Source organism: Piliocolobus tephrosceles, chromosome 9 (genome assembly GCF_002776525.5).
Source record: "Piliocolobus tephrosceles isolate RC106 chromosome 9, ASM277652v3, whole genome shotgun sequence".
Lineage (NCBI taxonomy): Eukaryota > Metazoa > Chordata > Mammalia > Primates > Cercopithecidae > Piliocolobus > Piliocolobus tephrosceles.
The window spans coordinates 109,804,569-109,828,458 of NC_045442.1; the positions used below are offsets into that span (position 1 = coordinate 109,804,569).

At 43.0% G+C, this 23,890-nt stretch overlaps 1 protein-coding gene across 9 annotated transcripts in view; it reads right to left on the reverse strand.

The window, feature by feature from the left end:
* Positions 1 to 23,890, reverse strand: part of MLLT10 (MLLT10 histone lysine methyltransferase DOT1L cofactor) — a 213,732-nt gene that overhangs the window by 178,213 nt on the left and 11,629 nt on the right. For 2 of the 9 annotated variants that reach the window (XM_023223170.1, XM_023223172.1), the window contains exon 3: positions 8,916 to 9,119. The exons of the other annotated variants lie outside the window; for them this stretch is intronic. The gene's annotated coding sequence lies outside the window, so the exon portion shown is untranslated. The remainder of the gene's footprint in view (positions 1 to 8,915; positions 9,120 to 23,890) is intronic. 9 annotated transcript variants of the gene reach the window in all.

Here is a 23,890-nt window from a genome sequence, read left to right on the forward strand (position 1 = left end):
TATGACATCGGAGTACTAAGAAAGAAAAGGCTTCAGAAGGAGGAAAAAATTAACCCTAAACACAGCCCTGGTCCAATTAAAGAAAACATAAAAGACCCAACAGAAAGAAACTGTTTTCAAGCAATTTAATAATGCCACAGAACAAAGTCCACAAATACTTTTAAAAGGCAAACAAAACTAGAGAAACTAGAAAACAGGTAAAATTCACACTGGCTAAAAAGTCAATCAAAATTTGTAAGACTTACATAGAAGCAGGAAATTACACCCCATAATGAAACAAAAAACAAACCAATTTTGAAATGAAACAGAAAACAGAATTAGTAGACAAGTCCTTTAAAACAAGTATGATGATATTTCATATGATCAGAAAGCTAGAACAAACATATTAAGTAAAAATATGAAATATTTTTAAAATTTGAACTTCTAAAGATGAAAATTACAAAGTCTAAGATGAAAAATACACATTGAGATTTACAACACATGAAACCAAAATTACTAACCTAAATGAAACACAAAAAAGAAAAAAACACTAAAAAATATAATACATGATAACAGAAATAACTTTAAAGAGGCCAAACATACTTGCAACTAGAGCCACAAAACAGGAGATAATATAGAAAAAAGAACTTTAGAAATCATGGACAACTTTCACATATATGATAGAAATTGTAAGCATATATAAAAAGGCACTCTTTTAATGAACTATCAGTCACTAGAAACATGAAGAAAAGTGGCTGAGCACAGTGGTTCACGCCTGTAATCCCAGCACTTTGGGAGGCTGAGGTGGGAAAATCACTTCAGGCCAGGAGTTCAAGACCAGTGTGGGCAACACTGCAGAACCCCATCTCTTAAAACACACACACACAATTGGCCTGGCATGGTGGCTCACACCTGTAATCCCAGCACTTTGGGAGGCCAAGGCAGGCAGGTCACCTGAGGTTGGGAGTTCGAGACCAGCCTGACCAACATGGACAAACCCCGTCTCCACTAAAAATACAAAATTAGTTGGGCATGGTGGTGCATGCCTATAATCCCAGCTACTCGGGAGACTGAGGCAGAAGAATTGCTTGAACCCGGGAGGCAGAGACTGCGGTAAGCCGAGATCGTGCCATTGCACTCCAGCCTGGGCAACAAGAGCGAAAATCCGTCTCAAAAAAAAAAAAAAAAAAAACTCAAAAAAAATACACACAAAAATTAGCCACGGATAGTGGCACACACCTGTCGTCCTTCTAGCTACTCGGAAAGGCTAAGGCAGGAAGAGGTCAAGGCCATAGTGAGCCATGATTGTGCCACTGCACTCCAGCCCAGGCAACAGTAAAAGCCCATCTTCAAAAAATAAGGTAAACTATGACCAAAATGACTAAAATCAGAAACTTAAATTCTAATGCAGCCAAAGAAAAAGGTCTTATTACACACTACAAAATCAAAAGAAAGTTGAAATCGTTGTAATACTATCATGTAAAGTAGACAAAAATAAAAACGTTATCAGGAAAAAAGAGCATCATTTTATATACATTAAGAGTTTTGCCGGGCGCGGTGGCTCAAGCCTGTAATCCCAGCACTTTAGGAGGCCGAGACGGGCGGATCACGAGGTCAGGAGATTGAGACCATCCTGGCCAACACGGTGAAACCCCGTCTCTACTAAAAAATACAAAAACCTAGCCGGGCGAGGTGGCGGGCGCCTGTAGTCCCAGCTACTCGGGAGGCTGAGGCAGGAGAATGGCCTAAACCCACGAGGCGGAGTTTGCAGTGAGCTGAGATCCGGCCACTGCACTCCAGCCTGAGTGACAGAGCAAGACTCCATCTCAAAAAAAAAAAAAAAAAGTTTAATTCACCAAGAACACACAAAAATCCTAAACATTTATTTACCTATTAATAATGGGGCCTCAAAATAAATAAAGCAAAAATGAGAGAACTGTAAGAATAAATCAAAGAATCTACACTTATATTTTAAAATTTCAGCAAACCTCTCTGTTTAACAGAACCAGGCCAGGCGTGGTGAATCACATCCGTTATTCCTGAACTTTGGGAGGCCGAGACAGGATTTCTTGAGCACAGGAGTTCAAGACCAACCTGAGCAACACAGGGAGACCCTGTCTCTACAAAAAGATTTTTAAAAATTAACTGGGTGGGCTGGGCGTGGTGGCTCACACCTTGTAATCCCAGCACTTTGGAAGCCTGAGGCGGGCAGAACACTTGAGGTCAGGAATTCGAGTCCAGTCTGGCCAACACGGTGAAACCCTGTCTCTACTAAAAATACAAAAATTAGCCAGGCATGGTGGCACACAAGAGTAATCCCAGCTATTCAGGAGGCTGAGGCAGGAGAATCGCTTGAACCCAGGAGGTGGAGGTTGCAGTGAGCCAAGATCACGCCACTGCACTCCAGCCTGGGCGAGAGCGAGATTGCATCTCAAAAAAAAAAAAAAAAAGAAAAAAGAAAAAAGAAATTGGCTGGGTGTGCTAGCATATGCCTGTAGACTCAGCTACTGTGGAGGCTGAAGCGGGAGGATCACTTGAGCCCAGGAGGTGGAGGCTTAATGAGCTATGATTGTGCATGCCACTGCACTCCAGCCTAGGTGACACAGCGACATCATGTTCAAAAAAAAGGAATGATAATAATAATAGGACCAGTAGACAGAAAATCAGTAAGGATACAAAAACTTCAATAACACCATTAACCAAACGCACCTAACTAACTATAGAACACTCTACACAAACTACCAGAATACACATTCTGTTCAAGTGCATTTGGAACATTCACCAAGATATACCATATTCAGGCCAAAAAAACAACTCTTGGTAAATTTAAAAGGTTTCAGGTCTTACCACAAATTTTTTCTTACCACTGTGATATTAATTTAAAAATCAGTGATAGGAAAAAAAAAATCAATAGACAATCCCAGAATTTGGAATGAAAACATACTTTTAAAATAACCAATGGAGGCCAGTAATCCCAGCACTTTAGGAGACCAGTCTACAGCACAGCTTTAGCTCAGAAGTTCAAAACCGGCCTAAGCAACATAGCAAAACCCCATCTCTCCAAAAACATATTTTTAAAAACATTGGCTGGGTGTAGTGGCATACACCCATAGTCCCAGCTACTCGGAGGGTTAAGGCGGCAATGAGTCATGAGCATGACACTGCCCTTCAATGCCTAAGTAACAGAGCAAGACACTGTCTCAAAATAATAATAATAATAGGCTGGGCGCGGTGGCTCACACCTGTAATCCCAGCACTTTGGGAGGCCGAGGCAGAAGGATCACGAGGTCAGGAGATCGAGACCATCCTGGCTAACATGGTAAAACCCCATCTCTACTAAAAATACAAAAAAGTAGCCAAGTGTGGTGGCAGGCGCCCTGTAGTTCCAGCTACCCGGGAATCTGAGGCAGGAGAATGGCATGAACCCGGGAGGCAGAGCTTGCTGTGAGCCCAGATCACGCCACTGCACTCCAGGCTGGGCGACAGAGCGAGACTCCGTCTCAAAAAAAAAAAAAAAATTAATAATAATAATAATAATAATAATACACACAATGAGATATCACTACCGCCCATCAAAATTAATAAATTTATGTTATGAAGACTTATGTTCACATGAAAACCCGTGTAACGTTTATAGCAGCTTTATTCTTAATAACCTACAAGTAGAAATAACTGAGATTATCTTTCAGCAAATAAGTAAATAAACAAAACTGCTAATTAAACAAAACGCGGTATAACTGTAACAAACACTAAGCAACAACCTGGAGGAATCTCCAAGGAATTAAACCTAGTGTAAAAAAACTCAATCTCAGAAAGTTACATGTTGTTTTGTTTTGTTTTTAGACAGAGTCTCAGTCTGTCACCCAGGATGGAGTGCAGTGGCACAATCTCAGCTCACTGCAACCTCTGCCTCCTGGGTTCAAGCAATTCTCATGTCTCAGCCTCCCAAGCAGCTGAGATTACAGGTGTGTGCCACCACAGCTGGCTAATTTTTGTATTTTTAGTAAAGACAGGGTTAAACTATGTTGGCCAGGCTGGCTTTGAACTCCTGACCTCAAGTGACGCACCCGCCTCAGCCTCCCAAAGTGCTGGGATTACAGGCTTAAGCCACGCTCCCGGCCTCCAGAAAATTACAAGTTCTATCATCCCATTTATATAAAAAGGAACATCCTTGAGATAACAAAATTACCAAAATGAAGAATACATTAGTGGTTATGACTAAGTCTGGTGGCAGGAGGAAAGCGGGTGTGGCTATAAAAGCACAACAGGAAGGGAGAGGATTCTGGGAAGATGGTGCAATAAGAGGCACCACAAACCTGAGGTTGGGAGCTCAAGACCAGCCTGACCTGCATGGAGATATCCCATCTCTACTAAAAATACAAAATTACCCGGGCATGGTGGTGCATGCCTGTAATCCCAACTACTCGGGAGGCTGAGGCAGGAGAATCGCTTGAACCCAGGAGGCGGAGGTTGCGGTGAGCCAAGATCATGCCATTGCACTCCAGCCTGGGCAACAAGAGCAAAACTCCGTCTCAAAAAAAAAAAAAAGAAAGAAAAAACAAGTATATGTAAGTCAGCAATGAAGAAAATGCAGGACTTGTACACAGAAAAATCACAAAACTTTACTGAAATAAACTGAAGACAACATAAATAAATGGAGAGACATTTCATGTTTTTGGATTGTAACACCTTAATGTTGCTAAGATGTTACTACTCCAAAGCAATCTACACATTCAATCAAATCCCTATCAAAATCCCAAGAATGCTTTTTGCAGAAATAAAAAAAATATACATTCTAAAACTCATGAAGAATCTCAAGGGACCTCAAATAGTCAAAACAATCTTGAAAAGGAAGAATAAATTTGAAGACATCACACTTCCTGATTTCAGAACTTACTACAAAGCTACAGTAATCAAAACAGTGTTGCTGGGTGCGGTGGCTTGTGCCTGTAATCCCAGGGAGGCCGAGGCAGGCGGATCACCTGAGACTGGGAGTTTGAGACCAGCCTGACCAACATGAAGAAACCCCGTCTGTACTAAAAATACAAAAATTAGTTGGGTGTGGTGGCACGCACCTGTAGTCCCAGCTACTCGGGAGGCTGAGGCAGGAGAATCGCTTGAACCCAGGAGGCAGAAGTTGCAGTGAGCCGAAATCACGCCACTGCATTCCAGCCTGGGCAACAGAGCAACGATCCGTCTCAAATAAAAAGAAAAAAGAAGCAACAATTATAGAAACATTTAGAAGAAAACACAGGGGGAAATCTTCACTGCACTAAATTTGACAATCATTTCTTGGATATACCAAAAGCACAGAAAACAAAAACTAAAAAAAGATAAACTGGACTTCATCACAATTAAAATCTCTGTGCTTTTGGACATGACTATCAACAGAGTGAAAAAGACAACACACAGAATGGGATAAAGTATTCACAAATCATATTATCTAAGAACGGTCTGAAGTCTAAAATTAGATACTGGGTCTAGGATCTAGAAGTAGATAAAGAATACTGATATTTCAACAGCAGAAAGTCACACAAAAAGGGCAAAGGACCTGAATAGACATTTCTCCAAAGAATACACACAAATGGCCAGCAAGCAGATGAAAAGATGCTTGTATCACTAATCACTGGGAAAATGCAAATCAAAACAAGATACCACTTCACATCATTAGCATGGCTATCATCAAAAACCAGAAAACTGACCAGGTATCATGACTCACACTTGTAATCCTAATACTTTGGGGAGGCTGAGGCAGGAGAACTGCTTGAGTCCAGAAGTTCAAAATCAGCCTGGACAACATAGGGAAGCTACCTCTCTACAAAAATCAATAAAAAAGGCCGGGCGTGGTGGCTCAAGCCTGTAATCCCAGCACTTTGGGAGGCCGAGATGGGCGGATCACAAGGTCAGGAGATCGAGACCATCCTGGCTAACACGGTGAAACCCCATCTCTACTAAAAAATACAAAAAAAAACTAGCTGGGCGAGGTGGCGGGCGCCTGTAGTCCCAGCTACTCAGGAGGTTGAGGCAGGAGAATGGCGTGAACCCGGGAGGCGGAGCTTGCAGTGAGCTGAGATCCAGCCACTGCACTCCAGCCTGGGTGACAGAGCGAGACTCCGTCTCAAAAAAATAAAAAATAAAATAAAATAAAATCAATAAAATGAGGTGGCAGTGGTGGTGGTGTGTGCCTGTGGTCCCAGCTACACAGGAGTGTAGGTGGGACAAATGTCTGATCCCAGGAGGTTGACACTCCAGTGAGCCATGTTCAAGCCACTGCACTTCAATGCTGAGTGACAGAACAAGACCCTGTCTCAAAAACAGTAACAACAACAACAGAAAATAACAAGAGTTGAAGAAAACTGAAAAAGACTTGAGTGGAAAAAAACTGAACCTTCATGCATTGTTGGTAGGAATACAAAATGCTGAAGTCTCTGTGAAAAACATTTTGGCAGTTCCTCAAAAGGCCAAACAGGCCGGACGCAGTGGCTCAAATCCCAGCACTTTGGGAGGCCTAGGCCGGCAGATCATCTGAGGTCAAGAGATTGAGACCAGCCTGACCAACACTGGAGAAACCCCGTCTCTACTAAAAACACAAAATTAGTCAGGCGTAGTGGCACACGCCTGTAGTCCCAGCTACTCGGGAGGCTGAGGCAGGAGAATCACTTGAAACCGGGAGGTGGAGGATGCAGTGAGCCGAGATGATGCCATTGCACTCCAGCATGGGCAACAACAGTGAAACTCCATCTCAGGGAAAAAAAAAAAAAAAAAAAGCCAAACAGAATTACCATACGATCTACCAACTTCATTTCTAATGTATACTCCCCCACCCAAAAAAAAAAAGAGATTAAAACAGATGCTAGGATACCAATGTTCAGCTTAGCATTATTCACAATAGCAAAAAGGTAGAAACAACCCAAGTTTCCATCAACAGATGAATGGATAAACAAAATACGGTATAAACATAATAATGGATTATGTAATATTCAGCTATAAACAGGATTCAAATTCTGATACATGCTACAACATAGATGAACCCTGAAAACATTCAAAGTGAAATAAGCTACATACAAAAGAACAAATATAAGATTCCACTTACATGAGGTAGCTAAACTCGGCAACTTGAAAGAAAACAGAAGTTACCAGGGGCTACAGAGAGGGTGAAATGAGAGTTATGCTTACGGGGTACAGAATTTCTCTTTGGGATTAGTTCTGGAAATATATACTGCTGCTGATTACAAAACACTGTGAATGTACTTAATGCCACTGAACTGCATACACAAAAATGGTTAAAATGCTATATTTTGTATTATGTGTATTTTATCACAATGAGTAAGGAAAATCTGAATAATCAGATTACCATGTTCATGGATTGAAAAATTCAAAACTATAAAGATGTCCATTCTCACCAGGCGCAGTGACTCATGCCTGTAATCCCAGCACTTTGGGAGGCCAAGGCGGATCACAAGGTCAGGAATTCGAGACCAGCCCGGACAACATAATGAAACCCCTTCTCTACTAAAAATACAAAAATCAGCCAGGCATAGTGGCAGACGCCTGTAGTCTCAGCTTCCTAGGAGGCTGAGGCAGGAGAATCACTTGAACCCAGGAGTCGGAGGCTGCAGTGAGCCGAGACCGCACCACTGCACTCCAACCTGGGTGACACAGCAAGACTCTGTCTCAAAAAGAAAGAAGTCCATTCTCCCCAAATTGATAGACACAATCAACGCAAACTCAAAACACTAGCAACATTTTTGTGGAACATTATGGATCAAAATATTTATCAAATGCAAAGAGCTAAGTGGCAAGATACTTAAAACAGTAACAAAAAAGTAACACAATATAGAAGGACTAATTCTATCTGATATCTTGTATCCAGTTATTATTAATATGAAGCTATAGTAATTTTAAAACTGTGGTTCTCCCACAAAGGCACATAAAAAGAACACAAAGTCCAGAAAGAAATCCATACAAATATTAATAGCTTATTTATGACAGTGCCACTGTGGAACTGAGAGGAATAGTGTCAAAACAAATAGATGTCTCTATTTAAAATTTTAAAAACTAAAAATGTTTTGAAAAGAGGTTGGGCACAATGACTCATGCCTATAATCCCAGCACCTTGGGAGGCCAAGGAGGGAGGATCGCTTGAGGCCAGGAGTTCAAGACCAGCCTGGGCAACGTAGCAAAACCCCACCTCTATTCTTTAATTAAAAATCTAAAAATTTTTTTAAAAAATTTTTTTTAAAAAAAGAAGAAACTTGCTCAGTCATATATTTAGTTCATCTAAGCCCATGATCTCTTTGATTTTTTCTTTTTTCTTAGAGATAGGATCTCACTCTGTCACCCAGGCTGAAGTACAGTAGCAGGATCATAGCTCACTGCACCCTTGATGAGCGAATGAATAGGAGTTTATGTTATTTTAGGATATTTAATATACTGAAACCTAAAATTTTTAGAAAAGGATTTGAGGCAGTCTACAATAAAAGACAAGTATTATAACAATTAAAAGAAGAAAAAGCAGGCCGTGCACAGAGGCTCACGCCTGTAATTCCAGCATTTTGGGAGGCCGAGGTGGGTGGATCACCGGAGGTCAGTAGTTCGAGACCAGCCACGCCAACATGGCAAAACCCCATTTCTACTAAAAATATAAAAAATTAGCCAGATATGGTGGCGGGCACCTGTAATCCCAGCTACTTGGGAGGCTGAGGCAGAAGAATTGCTTGAACCTGGGAGGCAGAGGTTGCAGTGAGCCCAGATCGCACCATTGTACTCCAGCCTGGGCAACAGAGCGAGACTCTGTCTCCAAAAAAAAGAAAAAAAGAAAAAAGAAAAATAATAAGAGCCAGTATGATAGACATCTATTGTTTTTCTGCTTCATAAGCATCCCCCTTCTTTTGCAAACAGCACCCACCCCCCTGCATTATGGAAACTGCTCTTACCCCTGACTCCAACTATGTAGTTCTAGTGAGGGTTGCCATTCACAGTACCCTCCCCACTCCAGCCACAGAGATGATGGGCACATGATCCAAGACAGGCCAATCAGAGTCCTTTCCAGGATTCTTCAAGAAAGCCCCTTCTTCTGGTAGAAGGGGCTGGAAACAAGAGCTGCCAGCAGTCATGGTTCCAGCCTCATGAAGTAGAGTCTGTAGTGTGAGAGAATGAAATCAACACGCAGAGAAACAGAGATAAGAGGTGAAGTCCTAAACCCCATGGAAGGAGAAAGAGGGAACAAATATACTAATAATGATATTAATACAGCTGATGTAACTAAAGACCAGATTTGGTTCTAGGCTGCCTGGTAACCAGGACAAAAAGATAAACAGAATGTATTTCACGGATCTATCAAAAAGGAGGAAATATACCAGATACGCAAAGGAGATAATTTTCCTGATGCTTTATTATTAAAAGAACTACTTGTACATGGATCTTTTATGTTAAGAGTCACTGAAGAACAAAATGGACAGTGTCCATGATGAAAGCGTTATATCAAATACAGATTTTATATGCTATTACTTATAATAACTGAGTTATATCTCAATCATTAAGCACAAGGGAAAAAATAACAACACAGTAGGCATTTGAAGAAGTGAATATATCAACCAGTTTTATTTTTTCAGGAAGCTTGTCAGCGAAGAGGAAAAGATAAAAGGGCAAAAATGTAAATGGAAAGCAGAATTCATGGGATGATTCAAAAATGTTTGTGAGTTGAATGGGAAAAAAAATCAAGTAAACAGGATAGACTGATGACTAGTACTTGGTAAAACAAGACCTTGCCAGAAATATAAAAAGACCACATCAGAAACACAAGTAGTTAATTCCACTTAAACACTACCACCTCTCCTTCTTGAAACGCCAAATGACAACTGAGATAAAGGGCATAAAGCCATAAATATAAAAAAGACTATCCCCGGAAACTTGAAAGGACATATGACAAGTCGGAAATGACTTAGGACCAAAGAAAGCCGCTGCAGTTAAGACAGACAAGTCCAAAAGCAATGCATTAGAGCACCAGAAACTGGAGGAACGTTAGATACCAGGCATCAGGGGGAGGGGAGATGCACATGCGCAGTGATGTTCTATGTATCCAGGAGGGACGTTTCCAGATGAGGCTACTAACCAAGAGGAATTGTATACCATCTGAAAAGCAATCAAAACAATCCCCTTATCCACTACATACTAACACGTAACTGGCTCTCACCTGCCCTAGAAAACTGCAAAGGTTAATTTTCTAGAGAGGGTAAATGTAAGAAATCTAGACTGAGGGACACCAGGAGCAGCTGAAGAAAAACAAGAATCATAAAAGTGTAATACTAAATCCTCAAATTCCAACATCCATCTGGCTGAAGGAATATTGGTAACCAGGTTCATCAACCCCAAACAGGTGATCGTGATCAGATGTATTTCTCTCTTAATAAGCTTAGAACCCCGCTAGATCATTTATAGTGAAGTCTACCACTCAACAATGTCTCCTCACACAGAACTTCCAATCCACTCATTAGGAATTTGTCTTAAATTTGAGGCTGGGCACAATGTCTCACGCCTGTAATCCCAGCACTATGGGAGGCCGAGGCGGGCGGATCACCTGAGGTCAGGTCAGGAGTTTGAGACTAGCCTGGTCAACACGGTGAAACTCTGTCTCTATTAAAAATACAAAAATTAGTCAGGTGTGGTGGTGCATGCCTGTAGTCCCAGCTACTCAGGAGGTGGAGGCAGGAGAATTGCTTGAACCCAGGAGGCGAAGGTTGTGCAGTGAGCCGAGATTGCACCACTGTACTCCAGCCTAGGCAACAGAGCGAAACTGCATGTCAAAAAAAAAGGAAAAAAAGGCCAGGCCCAGTGGCTCACACCTGTAATCCCAGCACTTTGGGAGACCGAGGCGGGTGGATCACCTGAGGTTGGGAGTTCAAGACCAGCGTGACCAACGTGGAGAAACCCCGTTTCTACTAAAAATACAAAATTAGCCGGGCATGGTGGTGCATGCCTGTAATCCCAGCTACTCGGGAGGCTGAGGCAGGAGAATTACTTGAACCTGGGAGGCGGAGGTTGCAGCAACCCAAGATCATGCCAGCCTGGGCAATAAGAGCAAAACTCCCTCTCAAAAAAATAAATAAATAAATAAATAAATAAATAAATATTAAAAAATGTTTTTAAAATTGTCTTAAATTTGAATCAATGGCTAAGAATCACCAGATTTTTACATAAAGTCGCTAACACAAAAGACAGGCCAAAACAGTACAAAAGAAGACTTCAAGGAGCAGAAGAAAGTTTCGTAACTGAAACAAAACAAAAACCTCCAATTAAAGTATCAGCTAGGCATTGCGAGTCATGCCTGTAATCCCAGCACTCTGGGAGGTCAAGAAGGGTGGATCACCTGAGGTCAGGAGTTTCACACCAGCATGGCCAACATGGCAAAACCCAGTCTCTACTAAAAATACAAAAATTACCCAGGTGTGGTGGCAGGTGCCTGTAATCCCAGCTACTGAAGAGGCTGAGGTGGGAGAATTGCTTGAACCCAGGAGGCGGGGGCTGCAGTGAGTCAATATCACGCCACTGCACTGCAGCCTGGGTGACAGGCAAGACTCTTGTCTCAAAAAAATAAAATTAAATCAAATTTAAATGAAAATAAACTGTATCCAAGGAACTTGAACAGAATATTACAAAAATAAGGAGCAGCCAGAGAGCATAAAGAGTCCTTAGAAATTAAAAAGCATGGCCAGGTGCGGTGGCTCACGCCTGTAATCCCAGCACTTTGGGAGGCCAAGGTGGGTGGATCACCTGAGGTCAGGAGCTCAAGACCAGCCTGACCAACATGGTGAAACCCAGTCTCTACTAAAAATACAAAATTAGCTGGGCATGGTGGCATGCACCTGTAATCGCAGCTACTAGGGAGGCTGAGGCCTGAGAACCGCTTGAACCCAGGAGGTGGGGGTTGCAGTGTGCCGAGATCACACCAATGCACCTTAGCCTGGGCAACACAGCAAGACTCTGTCTCAAAAAAAAAAAAGAAAGAAAGAAAAAAGAAGAAAGAAATAAATTAGTATAACAGACTTGAAAAATTTAAGTGAAGGGGCCGCGCCCGGTGGCTCACACCTGTAGTCCCAGCACTTTGGGAGGCCGAGGCAGGCAGATCATGAGGTCTGGAGATCGAAACCATCTTGGCCAACATGGTCTCTACTAAAATAAAAAAAAAAGAAAAAAATTAGCCGGGAATGGTGGTGCGTGCCTGGAATCCCAGCTACCTGGCAGGCTGAGGTAGGGGAATCGCTTGAACCCGGCAGGCGGAGGCTGCAGTGAGCTGAGATCGCATCACTGCACTCTAGCCTGGAGGCAGAGCGAGACTCTGTCTCAAAAAAAAAAAAAAAAAAAAAGTTAAGTGAAGGAGTGTCAGGAGTAGTAGCACGCCTATAATCCCAACACTATGGAAGGCTGAGAGAATTACTTTCTTTTTATTTATTTATTTATTTTTTTGAGACAGAGTCTCCCTGTGTCTCCCAGACTGGAGTGCAGTGGCATGATCTCTGCTCACTGCAAGCTCCGCCTCCCGGGTTTACGCCATTCTCCTGCCTCAGCCTCCCGAGTAGCTGGGACTACAGGCGCCCGCCACCACGCCCGGCTCATTTTTTGTATTTTTAGTAGAGACGGGGTTCCACCTTGTTAGCCAGGATGGTCTCGATCTCCTGACCTCGTGATGCACCCGCCTCAGCCTCCCAAAGTGCTGGGATTACAGGCGTGAGCCACCACACCTGGCCACAAACAAAAAAATTTTTAAGTAAAGAGTTGGAAGAGAAAGTGGGCAATCACCTCAGAAAATAGAGTAAAAAGAGCTATACAATTGAAACAGAAAATACAAAAATTATAGGATCAAATGAGAAAGTCCAACATCCAAAATTTTTTAAAAATACAGGCCGGGCGCGGTGGCTCAAGCCTGTAATCCCAGCACTTTGGGAGGCCGAGACGGGCGGATCACGAGGTCAGGAGATCGAGACCATCCTGGCTAACACAGTGAAACCCCGTCTCTACTAAAAACACAAAAAAACTAGCCGGGCGAGGTGGCGGGCGCCTGTAGTCCCAGCTACTCCGCAGGCTGAGGCAGGAGAATGGCGTGAACCCGGGAGTCGGAGCTTGCAGTGAGCTGAGATCCGGCCACTGCACTCCAGCCCGGGCAACAGAGCAAGACTCCCTCTCAAAAAAAGAAATAAAAAATAAAAATAAAAATAAAAATAAAAATACAGAAAAGGCAAACAAAACACAATTGAGGAAATTCTCAAAGGAATCATTCAAAAACTTTCTCTCTGACCTAAACTCACATTCCAAAACATGAGCTAACAAATCTAAAGGATCACTATGTACCTAGTACAATGTGTAAAAGAAAGCACACCATCGTGAATATCAGAATAACCAGGTTAAAGAGAAAAATACTAAATCCAGAGAGAACTACCACACACAAATGATTAAAAAGAAATCAGAATAGGCCGGGTGCAATGGCTCATGCCTGTAATTCCAAAACTGTGGGACGCTGAGGCGGGTGAATCACTTGTGTTCAGGAGTTCAAAACCAGCCTGGCCAATATGGTGAAACCCCATCTCTACCAAAAATACAAATTAGCCAGGCATGGTGGCACACGCCTGTAATCTCAGCTACTCGGGAGGCTGAGGCAAGAGAATCACTTGAACCCGGGAGGCAGAGTTTACAGTGAGCCAAGATCACACCATTGCACTTCAGCCTGGGTGACAGAGAGAGACCCTGTCTCAAAAAAAAAAAAAAAGAAAGAAAAAGAAATCAGAATTGCAGCCGGGTGCAGTGACTCACGTCTGTATCCCAACACTTTAGGAGGCCGAGGCAGGTGGATTACCTGAGGCCAGGAGTTTTTTTTTTACCCTGGCCAATATGGCAAAACCCCCATCTCTACTAAAAATACAAAACTGGCCGGGCACGGTGGCTCCCGCCTGTAATCCCAGCACTTTGGGAGGCCGAGGTGGGTGGATCACGAGGTCAGGGGTTGGAGACCAGCCTGACCAACATAGTGAAACCTCATCTCTACTAAAAATACAAAAATTAGCTGGGTGTGGTGGTGGGCGCCTGTAATCCCAGCTACTCAGGAGGCTGAGGCAGGAGAATTGCTTGAACCTGGGAGATGGAGTTTGCAGTGAGCCGAGATTGCACCACTGTACTCCAGCCTGGGCAAAAGAGCGAAACTCCATCTAAAAAAAAACCCAAAAACTGAGCTAGGCATAGTGGCACACGCCTGTAGTCGTAGCTACCAGGGAGGCTGAGGCAGGAGAATCTCTTGAACCCGGGACACAGAGATTGTAGTGAGATCACACCACTGCACCCCAGCCTGGGTGACAGAGTGAGACTCCATCTCAAAAAAAAAAAAAAGAAAGTAGAACTGCTTTGGACTTGCTAACAGTAACACTAACAGCTAAAAGGCAGTAGAGAAATACCTTCAAATTCTGAAGGAAAATGATTTCCAACCAAGAATTCTATGTATTCTGTCAAACAATCAAGATAGCAATCTCATTTTATTAACTATGCAAACCCTAATTTATTTCTCATGTGCCTTTTCCTATGAAGCTGCCAGAAGATGTGCCTTCTAATATAAAGAAACAGGGGAGTAGGGGGCTAGAAAAACAGGGAATCCAATATAAGCAAGAAGAAAACGCCAAGATAATGGTGAAGGGATGTTCCAGTATCTATATAGCAAACCTAAAGAGCAAACAGTCCAGATGGGAGCAAGCAGATGGTACCCAGAAGAAGGTCCCTGGTTTAAAAAGGAAAGGAAGGGGGAGGAGAGTAAGACAAGGGAAAGTAAAAGAGGAGAGAGCAAAGAGGGAGAAGGAAGGGGTAAGGAAGAAGAGAGAAGAATAAAATTAAAGAGAGGAAAAAGAGGAGAGGGAAAGAAGAGGAAGAAGAAAATAAACAGGAAAGAAGATAAAAGAAAGGAAAGGAAAAGTGAATCTATAAACTACCTAATACAATAACCACGCAGATTATTTAAGCAAGCAATGAGAGAGGCCAGGCGTGATGGCTCACACCTGTAATCCTAGCACTTTGGGAGGCTGAGGCAGGTGGATCACCTGAGGTCAGGAGTTCGAGACCAGCCTGGCCAACATGGTGAAACTCCCTCTCTACTAAAAATACAAAAACTAGCCGGACGTGTTGGTGCCTGTAATCCTTGGTACTCATGAGGCTGAGGCAGGAGAATCGCTTGAATCCAGGAGGTGGAGGTTGCAGTGAGCTGCGATTACCGCCACTATACTCCAGTCTGGGTGACAAGAGCAAAACTCCATCTCAAACAAACAAACGAAAAAAGCAGTGAGAAGATATACAAAGATTTAGTCTTACAGCCTTAGGGGGGAAAAAAAAAACACACAAGGAAAGTTGAAATACAGGACAAATATTAATCACAGAGAAAAAAAGAAAAATTAACACCAGAAAGTAGTAACACTGCTGTATACTTTTGTCTTCGAAATTTGCAAAAACCAGGAATGGTAGCTCATGCCTGTAGTCCCAGTACTTTGGGAGGCCAAGACTGGAGGATCCCTTGAACCCAGGAGATCAAGACCAGCCTAGCAACATAGTGAGACCCCATCTATACAAAAAATTTAGAAATTAGACAGGCATGGTGGTGTGTACCTGTAGTCCCAGCTACCTGGGAGGTTGAGGTGGGAGGATGACCTGAGGTCAGGAGTTCGAGACCAGCCTGGCCAACATGGTGAAACCCCGTCTCTACTAAAAATACAAAAATTGCCCAGGCATGGTGGTGCGTGCCTATAATCCCACCTACTTGGGAGGCTGAGGCAGGAGAATCGCTTGAACCCGGGAACCAGAGGTTGCAGTGGGCTGAGATCACACCACTGTACTTTAGCCTGGGCAACAGAGCGAGACTCTGCCTTAAAAAAAAAAAGAGAGAGAGAGAAACCATTAGACTTAATTAAAAAAAAAAAAGTCTAAAGACAAAAACAGAATAAGCAGATACACCATATGTTAGGCAATTTATCAAAGTATATCTATGTTTTCAACTCTCTTACTAGTTTTGTGGGCAGGTTAGAAAAGAATACAAACGGGCCGGGCACGGTGGCTCAAGCCTGTAATCCCAGCACTTTGGGAGGCCGAGACGGGCGGATCACGAGGTCAGGAGATCGAGACCATCCTGGCTAACACAGTGAAACCCCATCTCTACTAAAAAATACAAAAATCTAGCCGGGCGAGGTGGCGGGCGCCTGTAGTCCCAGCTACTCCGGAGGCTGAGGCAGGAGAATGGCGGGAACCTGGGAGGCGGAGCTTGCAGTGAGCTGAGATCCAGCCACTGCACCCCAGCCTGGGCGACAGAGCGAGACTCCGTCTCAAAAAAAAAAAAAAAAGAAAAGAAAAGACTACAAACAAATATTAAGCACCTATGTCATTCCTGCCCTTATGCTAGGCTTTTCTCACATTAAAAGGAAAAGGAATTCAAGAAACAAGCTAGTAAAACTGGCTGTGTTATCTATGATGGTAAGCACGAAATCTGTTAATTTTTGAAAATCACCTCTTTGAAAGCTATAGGAACTTAGGATATTATGCTGAATTTAAAATCGAATACTAGATTATGAGTCAGCAGTAACGAAAAAAAATTTAGTAAATGTTCAACTTCAAAGACATTCTATTTAAAGTGTACAGGCTAAAAAGCTTGTACAGAAATAAAAAAGTTATTTGTGTTATAAAAAAAAAAAAAGATACAATCCGAGTACTTTTCGGTACTCACCCTGGCTTCTTGCAATTAGAAATCAAAGATAACTTGGCCGGGCACTGTGGCTCACGCCTATAATCCCAGCACTTTGGGAGGCTGAGGCAGACAGATCATGAGGTCAGAAGTTCGAGACCAGCCCGACCAATGTGGTAAAACCCCGTCTCTACTAAAAATACAAAAATCAGCCGGGCATGGTGGCGCGCGCCTGCAATCCCAGCTACTCAGGAGGCTAAGGCAGGAGAATCACTTGAACCCCTGAACCCAGGAGGCAGAGGTTGCAGTGAGCTAAGATCGCACCACTGCACTCCAGCCTGAGTGACAGAGTAAGACTCTGCCTCAAAAAAATAAACAAATCAAAAATAAATCTAAAAATAATTTTTAATTGTTTTCACATAATTTTTAATTATGTGAATAAAGGTAAATCTCCAGGTGTCAGAAATAAAAAAGAATTTTAAAGCTAAATGAGGCCGGGCATGATAGCTCACGTCTGTAATCCCAGAACTTTGGGAGGCCGAGTCAGGCAAATCACTTGAGGTCAGAAGTTCGAGACCAGCCTGGACAACACGCAAAACCCCATCTCTACTAAAAATACAAAAATTAGCTGGGCTTGGTGGCGCCCATCTGTAGTGCCTCAGGAGGCTAAGGCAGAAGAATCGCTTGAATCCAGGAGGTGGAGGTTGCAGTGAGCTGAGATCACATCACTGCACTCTAGCCTGGGTAAGGGCAAGACCCTGTCTCAAAAACAAACAGCTAAAGGAATTAGTATTAACTGAAGCTGAGGCAGTTAACGAAGCTATCAGAAACAATACTTTAGAGGGTAGGACTGACTATGACAGCAACATAGACTAAAGATACGGAGAAAAGCTCTAACTGGGTTCCCTACACAAGGACAAGAGCTGATAAGGGCCCATGTCATAACAGGAAGAGATTCTAGAAAAACATGCCCCGGACTACTAAGACTAGAGAAGCTGCACAGAAATTAGATGCTTGCTCCAGACATGACAAGTCATTCTAGAAATCCAAGGGGATGCTGAGAGAAGGTATGGGGCCCAAAATCCATTATCTAAAGGATGCAGAAATTCAAGTCAAGAAAAAAACTTAAGAGACTGGCCTGGAGCAATGAACCCCATTAGGCAAACTGTAACAGATTCTGCAGCTACCAATCCCAGTCCATTTTCTCCTTCCTCCCTACTAACAAAACTCTCCCTTTAACCAGTTTATCAATGGGCCCAACTTTATGACCGCATTTTGCAGGCTCCGTAACAATTAAGAGCCAGTAAAATTAAGCATAAATTGTTGAGCAGAGCCTCAAGAATTAATTTAAGAGTACAACTCAGGGCCAGGCGCGGTGGCTCACGCCTGTAATCCCAGCATTTTGGGAGGCCAAGGTGGGCAGATCACCTGAGGACATGAGTTCGAGACCAGGCTGGCCAACATGGTGAAACCCCATCTCTACTAAAAATACAAAAATTAGCCAGGCGTGGCAGCACATGCCTGTAATCCCAGCGACTCAGGAAGCTAAGGCAGGAGAACCTGGGAGGCAGAGGATCGCGGCCACTGTACTCCAGCCTGGGTAATAGAGCAAGGCTCTCTCTCAAAAAAAAAAAAAAAAAAAAAAAAAGTACAACTCAGTTAGAGAAGCACACTTGAACCTTACTCTCTCCCCTTTCTCCCCTTCGTTCTGCCTGGAACTTATTTTGTAGTCACAATGACTGCAGTTCCAGCTGCTGTGCTTTGACCATGGGATAACCCTGAATATGAAAACTATGCACTAAGGATGATACAGTAAGAAGACAGAAAAAGCATACTCCCTAATGACTTAAGAGAGCTGTCATAAAAGCTTCAAAATGCCTTTTGCTTTTAAGTAAAAAAATAACTGGCCAGGCACAGTGACTCATGCCTGTAATCTCAGCACTTTGGGAGGCCAAGGGCGGGCAGATCACAAGGTCAGGAGATCAAAACACAGTGAAACCCCGTCTCTACTAAAAATACAAAAAATTCGCCAGGTGTGGTGGCACGCACCTGTAATCCCAGCTACTGGGGAGGCTGATGCAGGAGAATTGCTTGAATCCAGGAGGTGCAGGTTGCAGTGAGCCGAGATTGCGCTACTGTACTCCAGCCTGGGTGACAGAGCGAGACTCCGTCTCAAAAAAAAAGAATAACCTCCTGACTTTAGAAACTATTATAATCTGGTCAGCCAAACACAATTCTTTTTTTTTTTTTTTTTTTTTTGAGACGGAGTCTCGCTCTGCCGCCCAGGCTGGAGTGCAGTGGCCGGATCTCAGCTCACTGCAAGCTCCCCATCCCGGGTTTACACCATTCTCCTGCTTCAGCCTCCCAAATAGCTGGGACTATAGGCGCCCGCCACTTCACCCGGCTAGTTTTTTGTATTTTTTTAGTAGAGACGGGGTTTCACCTTGTTAGCCAGGATGGTCTCGATCTCCTGACCTCGTGATCCGCCCGTCTCGGCCTCCCAAAGTGCTGGGATTACAGGCTTGAGCCACCGTGCCCGGCCGGCCAAACACAATTCTTAAAAGACAGAGAGCAAAGGCAAAAACCCCACAGTGACATCTTCACAACTCATGGTAGAGGAACAGCAATCCCAAGAAAGACAACTCCACCTGAAGATTAGCTTGCAGTCAAAAATTGCACAATATATGAAGACGTCTATCACCAGAGTTAACAAATGAAAGAATTCCAAAATCTGAGAATCTTTACAATAAGTATGTTTTAAATGTTCAAATAAAAAAAACAAATATAATTCTTCAAACAATAAAGCAAGATACCCTGAAAAAAGAGACAAATTGAAAAATAAAATCACATAAAAATTCTAGAAATAATTTACTCAGAAAAAAATGAATTCATTGAATTAAAAATAAGCATAAATCTGAAGACAGAGTTAAAGATATTACCCATAATGCAAAGATAAGATAGAAAGGCCGGGCACGGTGGCTCACGCCTGTAATCCCAGCACTTTGGGAGGCCGAGGTAGGGGGATCACGAAGTCAGGAGATCAAAACCATCCGGGCTAACACAGAGAAACCCCCATCTCTACTAAAAATAGAAAAAATTAGCCGGGCGTAGTGGCAGGCGCCTGTAGTCCCAGCTACTCGGGAAGCTAAGGCAGAAGAATGGCGTGAACCTGGGAGGCCCAGCTTGCAGTGAGCCGAGATCGCACCACAGCACTCTAGCCTGGGCGACAAAGTGAGATTCCATCTTAAAAAAAAAAAAAAAAAAAAAAGATAAGATAGAAAATACAAAAAACAAATTAAAAGACACAAAAAAACAGAATGAAAATCTCAAACATATACCTAACAGTTCTAGGAAAAAAGTTAATGAGAAGATTACAGTATTTGAAGAGATAGAGTAGAATACAAAAAATGGAAGGACACTGAGTCCTTAGAATGAAAACGCAGACCAAGTCTCAAACAGGATAAATAAACTCAAAAGACTGTTTATCAACCAACAGACACCAGAAGACAAATAGAATAAAATCTTTAGTTACTGGAAAATAGCTATTATCAAAGGATTCAAACTAGCTCCCAAGAGAGCAAAATAATGAAATTCGTAGACACAAAAAGACTAATACAGCTTTCTTACTTGTTACTTACTAGCCTCAGACCCTGAGAAAACATACCAAAACCTTCAAAAGAAAAAAAATGAACCCATAAACAAGGAAAATAAAAGGCTAGGTTGAACAAAAACATCAGTAATATTAAGCCTAACTATAAATAACTTTTTTTTGTAAACACATTAAGATTCAAAGTAAGACACACAGTGGCTCAAGCCTATAATACCAGCACTTTGGGAGGCCGAAGAGGGAGAATCACCTGAGGTCAGGAGTTCAAGAACAGACTGGCCAACATGGTGAAAACCCGTCCCTACTAAAAATACAAAAATTAGCCGGACATGGTGGCATATGCCTGTAGTCCCAGCTACTCGAGACGCTGAGGCATGAGAATCACTTGAACCCATGAGAATCACTTGAACATGAAAAGGCGGAGGTTGCAGTGAGCCAAGATCACACCACTACACTCCAGCCTGGGCAACAGTGAGACTCCAACACCAAAAAAAAAAAAACATGGAGTAATTCCAGCTAATTAGAAGGCTAAAGCGAGAGGATCACATCAGCCCAAGAGTTCCAGACCAGCCTTGGCAACATAGTGAGACCCTACCTTATAAAAAAAAAAACAAACAGTAGAATAATAAAGACAACAATACAACAATAACACAGATTGTGCGAGGGAAAAACAACAAAGGGAATCAAGGCATCCCAAGGACCTTTGCTTTGTTGAAAAGGAGAACGGATATTAAGACTCAGAAAAACATTAAGTATGCATGTTAGAAACTTTTAAGTGCAATCACTAAAAGAAAAGAAACAGAGCATATCACCTCCAAATCAGCAGAGAATTAAAACAATAAAAGAATGAAGGGGTCAGGCGGGATACCTCATGCCTGTAATCCTAGCACTTTGGGAGGCCAAGGCAGGAGGATTACCTGAGATCAGCCTGGCCAACATGGTAAAAACCCCATTTCTACTAAAAATACAAAAATTAGCCAGGAGTAGGACTGGGTGCGGTGGCTCATGCCTGTAATCCCAGCACTTTGAGAGGCCCAGGCAGGCGGATCACCTGAGGTCAGGTGTTCAAGACCAGCCTGGCCAATATGATGAAACCCCATCACTACTAAAAATACAAAAATTAGCTAGGAGTAGGGCCAGGCATAGGGGTTCACGCCTATAATCCCAGGACTTTGGGAGGCCGAGGCAGGCAGATCACCTGAGGTCGGGAGTTCGAGACCAGTCTGACCAACATGGAGAAACCCCGTATCTACTATACAAAATCAGCCAGGTGTGGTGGTGCGTGCCTGTAATCCCAGTTACTCCGGAGGTTGAGGCAGGAGAATCGCTTGAACCTGGGAGGAGGAGGTTGTGGTGAGCCGAGATTGCGCCATTATACTCCAGCCTGGGCAACAAGAGCGAAACTCCATCCCAAAACAAACAAACAAAAAAAAAATTCACCGGGCCCCCGTAATCCCAGCTACTCAGGAGGCTGAGGCAGGAGGATCGCTTGGACCCAGGAGGCAGAGGTTGCAGTGAGCTGAGATTGTGCCACTGCACTCCAGCCTGGGAGACAAGAGACCCTGTCTAAAAAAAAAGAAAATTAGCCAGGAGTGGTAGGGTGTGCCTGTAGTCTCAGCTACTCGGGAGGCTGAAGCAGGAGAATCGCTTGAACCTGGGAGGTGGAGGTTGCAGTGAGCAGAGATCACACCACTGCACTCCAGCCTGGGCCACAGAGTAAGACTCCATCTCAAAAAAAAAAAAGCAAAGTAGAATATTTAAAATCTAAAATGTCCTCTCTGCCCAGGAACGGTCATTTACATCTGTAATCTTAACACTGGGAGGCCAAGGCAGAAGGGACTACTAGAGCCCAGGAGTTCAAGACCAGCCTGAGCAACACTGTAAAACCCAGTTTCTACTAAAAATACAAAAACTAGCCAAGCATCGCGGCACATGCCTGTAATCCCAGCTATTTAGGAGGCTGAAGCACAAGAATCACTGGAACCCAGGAAGCAGAGGTTGCAGTGAGCCGAGATCACACCACTGCACTCCAACCTGGGAGAGGGAGCCAGACTGTCTCAAAAAAAATTAATTTTTTAAAATTCCTCTGTATCTCATCAAAATTATATCAGTAGATAAAATTTCTAATAAGTCACTTCAGCCTGCAGTAATTCAGAACAAATGCTCGCTAAATAAAAAATAAGCCGGGCATGTTGGCTCACGCCTGAAATTCCAACACTTTAGGAGGACAACACGGAAGGATCTCTTGAAATCAGGTGTTCGAGACCAGCCTGGGCAACATAATAAGACCTTGTCTTTACTAAAAATTTTTAAATTAGCGGGACATAGTGGTACGTGCCTACAGTCCTATCTACTCAGGAGACTGAAGTGAGAAGATTCCTTGAGTCCCAGAGTTCGACGCTGCAATGAACTAAACTCGCACCACTGATTCCAGTGTGGGCAAAGAGTGAGACCCTGTCTCTAAATACATAACTACAAAAAAAGTCATGAGAAAGTCTGTTTAATTTTCTATTTTGGGAGACAGGGTGCTTTTTCTAAATAATGAATGTCTACAAAGAACTTCCCTTAAAAACCAAACTTTCCTCAACCTCATCTCCTTTCATTTTTCTCTTTCCTTATACTTTCCACACAACAATCAAATCCTCTACTGTCTTCCATGCCCTATAAGCAGGGTTCTACCCAAACAAAGAAGCTGTACTGGCTGTTTCAAAAACTTTTCTTAGCCCTTCAGTGTTCCTGGCAGCACCGTTACTATCAACTTTTCTTTCCTGAACACCTAGTTGTCTCTGTGGCTGTCTCTGTGGCGACTGTACTTTTTAGGTTGTTTTCCTGACAGTTCACTATCAATCCTTGGTAATCAGTTCTCTTACTCTCCCAAATGTAAACATTTCTCCTCTCTAGGAAAAAAAAAGGCATGTGGTTCCCAGTTTTCCCTCTATGCAGCTTCAACTCTGACTTCACTCTGTAACTGTATCCTAAATTTCCAATACAAAAATCTTTTTTTTTTTTTGAGATGGAGTTTCACTCTTGTTATTCGGGCTGGAGTGCAATGGCGCGACCTCGGCTCACCACAACCTCCGCCTCCCAGGTTCAAGCGATTCTCCTGCCTCAGCCTCCCAAGTAGCTGGGATTACAGGCATGCGCCACCGCACCCGGCTAATTTTGTATTTTTAGTAGAGACGGGTTTTCTCCATGTTGGTCAGGCTGGTCTCAAACTCCCGACCTCAGGTGATCCGCCCGCCTCGGCCTCCCGAAGTACTGGGATTACAGGCATGAGCCACCACGCCTGGGCTCCAATACGAAAATCTTAGTAGCATCAAAACCAACATGCCCAAAACAGGTCTCTCTTTACTCTTCACTTGCTCTCCTTCCTCTACTACAACTGCTCTAACATTTTTTAATGGTATCACCATTAAATGAGTGAGCACCTTGATATCTAAGAATCATCTTTGATTATTCCCTTCCCTTTACCTAATATCCGTTTCTGTAATTTCATCCTTCAAAATGCTCCCTTCTTTTCTACTCCCTTTCCATTCCCACATCTTTATTGTAATAGCATCCTAAGTCCATCTCTAACCTTCCCTTTCAAGTTCATTCCATATAGT